The sequence below is a fragment of the Austrofundulus limnaeus genome, unplaced genomic scaffold (genome assembly GCF_001266775.1).
Source record: "Austrofundulus limnaeus strain Quisiro unplaced genomic scaffold, Austrofundulus_limnaeus-1.0 Scaffold279, whole genome shotgun sequence".
NCBI lineage: Eukaryota > Metazoa > Chordata > Actinopteri > Cyprinodontiformes > Rivulidae > Austrofundulus > Austrofundulus limnaeus.
In genome coordinates this window covers 477380-479888 of record NW_013952681.1, presented here as the reverse complement: position 1 = coordinate 479888, position 2509 = coordinate 477380, and the positions used below count along the sequence as shown (strand labels likewise).

General features: G+C 38.1%; 2 long non-coding RNA genes across 2 annotated transcripts in view; one reads left to right on the top strand and one right to left on the bottom strand.

Annotated features, from left to right (window-relative positions):
• The window catches only part of LOC106526503 (uncharacterized), an 11649-nt gene that overhangs the window by 3868 nt on the left and 5272 nt on the right, over window positions 1–2509 (top strand). Inside the window, exon 2 of the long non-coding RNA XR_001311260.1 lies at window positions 624–625. This is a non-coding gene — a long non-coding RNA (uncharacterized LOC106526503). The remainder of the gene's footprint in view (window positions 1–623; window positions 626–2509) is intronic.
• LOC106526504 (uncharacterized) lies at window positions 386–1632 on the bottom strand. Its single transcript, XR_001311261.1, has 2 exons — window positions 1415–1632; window positions 386–669 (listed from the first exon to the last, which is right to left on the bottom strand). It is a non-coding gene; the product is annotated as an uncharacterized LOC106526504 (long non-coding RNA).

Genomic DNA, 2509 nt, shown 5'->3' with positions numbered 1-2509 from the left:
GTAACTTGGGTGTGTACGATAATTTTCCTCAAAATACGATAATTTTGAGCTGCTGATACGATAATTCAACATTTCCCATCTGGCAACACTAGGCAGCAGATCCAAAGCTGCCAACATGATTCGATTTTCGTCATACAGCTGCAACAATGAGAGAAACTTTTGTGTGTGTGTCTAAAGGAGCAACAGGAGAGGAGGTGAAGGAGCAGAGGGGCGTCTAATCAGCACAGTGTCTCTGTTATTGATCATATATGTATGCACACGTGCACAAACATCTGTTACAGAAAATGACAACTAGAATGAATTTTCATTGCTTTGGCGCCCCCTCCAGCACGGTGCCCCATGCAAATGTCTGAGTCACTGAATGAAGGTAAAACAGAAACCATGATAAAATGTGAAAAGAAGAGTTTTTAATTGTCCATTCCAATTTAAAGATGTAAAAATTAAAACAGAAAGAGCATTTTAGCTTTTCAAATATTTTTAACATCTACAGCAAGAACAAACTTGTATTATGACACATTCATGTCAGCCATTCAAGGTCTTTTCAGTTCTCAGGGTTGTCAGTTGTAATGAGGCAACTTGACTCCCTCATGCCAGTCTTCAGCTCTGCCTTCATGTCCTCACAGAAGTTGGACGGCTCCTAACTGGCTTTGTGCTTCACGTGCTTCTCAGCTGTGGAGAGAAGCAGAAGTTGTGTTTGGATGGACTGTGATGGTACTGAAGTAAACAGACAAAAAAAGTAATCCTAGACTGCATCACATCCTGTGCATGAAGAGCATGTAGCTTCTATCCACATTCGTCCTGCTCTATTCTCAGAGACATCATCCTGTAAGCTTTAACCTCTTAAGCTGCAGTCTGGAAATCCTTTTACTTTCTTCAAGTCACAACATGGAATGTCATGCAAGTCACTGTAGACACTGCATGACACTGCAAGACTGTGTATAACAGTGTGTGACACTAAAACAATTTACATAGAACTGCATGATAGTCTATAATAGTTTATGACATGGCCAGCCACTTCCAGAAAATAAAGCACACAGATTTGCCACCCACTGTCACATGACAATGTGATTTGGCAACAGAGTGGCGTCAGACACAAAACTAATCTTTTTTCACAATAGGAGGAAAACTAAATACAGTTTTTTTAAATATCAGGTTATACTGAGGCCATAGTTATTAACTGGAAAAGGGTGGAAGGCCCCCTCTGAGTTTGGGGAGAGTCTCTGTCTCAAGTAGAGGAGTTTTAAGTTTCTAGGTGTCTTATTTGATTAATGGTAGAATGTAACAGGAGATGGATCAACGGATTGGGGCCTCATCCTCAGTAATGAAGGTGTTGCCTTGGTCAATTGTGGTGAAGAAATCTGAGTCAAAAGGCAAAGCTCTGGATTTATTTGTTTGCCTACATTCCAACCCTCACCTGTGGTCATGAGGTGTGGACCATGACCCAAAGAACCAGATCCTGGATACAAGCTGCTGAAATGAGCTTCCTTCGTAGTTGGCTGGGCTCAGCCGTAGAGATAAGGTGAGGAGCTCCGTAATCAGGGAGGATCTCAGAGTTGAGTCGAGTCAGTTGAGGTGGTTCATCTGATYAGGATGCCTCCTGGATGCCGGATGTCTGGGTTTTCTCTACTGGACCTGTTGCCTCTGCGACCCGACTATGGATAAGCAGCAGAAAATGGAGATGGAGAAAAATTACATTTTCTGTCAAAATGCACTGTCAGTCTTAAATACTGGATGACTGCTGAAGTTTAATGAAAACTGAAACTACGGTGTTCAGGCTAAAAGAAGCAGAATACTAGCTAAAAGCTGAAAGTAGTGAAAAGCTATCTATAAACTGAAAATAGCAGAGTTCTTGGTAAAAAAAAATAATAAAGTATCACAGAGATAGCTTAAAGTATTGAAAAGCTAGTTAGAAGCTAAATGTAAAAAAATATGGCTAAAAAAGCTAAAAGTAAAATGTTGAATAAATACAGACAACTAACAGCTAGTTAGAAGTATCAAAAAGTGAGGCTAAAAGTAGAAAAAGCCTGTCCTAAAACATCCAAACTAAACTAAAATTATCAAAATGGTACCTAAAAGTCACAAAATTCTATCTAAAACCTAAAGTAGCAGAATGGATGTTAAAAACTAAAAATAGCTGAATGGTTGTGAAAAGCTAAAAAATAGTTTAATGGTAGCTAAATTCTAAAAGAGGCATATTACAAAATACAGCATGTACAGTGTGCTGACACATATGTCAAAAATAATGTTTTTGAAGCAAGCGTTGAGATCTCAATGTGTTTCTATTTGAAAAAAGTTAAATATATTAAAAAGTATAAAAATGACAAAAATTTCCAAGTCGCAGAACATATCTCCAGTATGACCTGAACATTTTGATACACCAATAAAAAAGTAGGTAGAAATAGTTTGATTTCGTGAACTACTTAAAGAGTAACTTACCCCAAAATTAACTTTTTTTAGCTGATAAACTGTCTAGAATGTGTCTAAAATGTTATATAGTACTGTTTCTGTG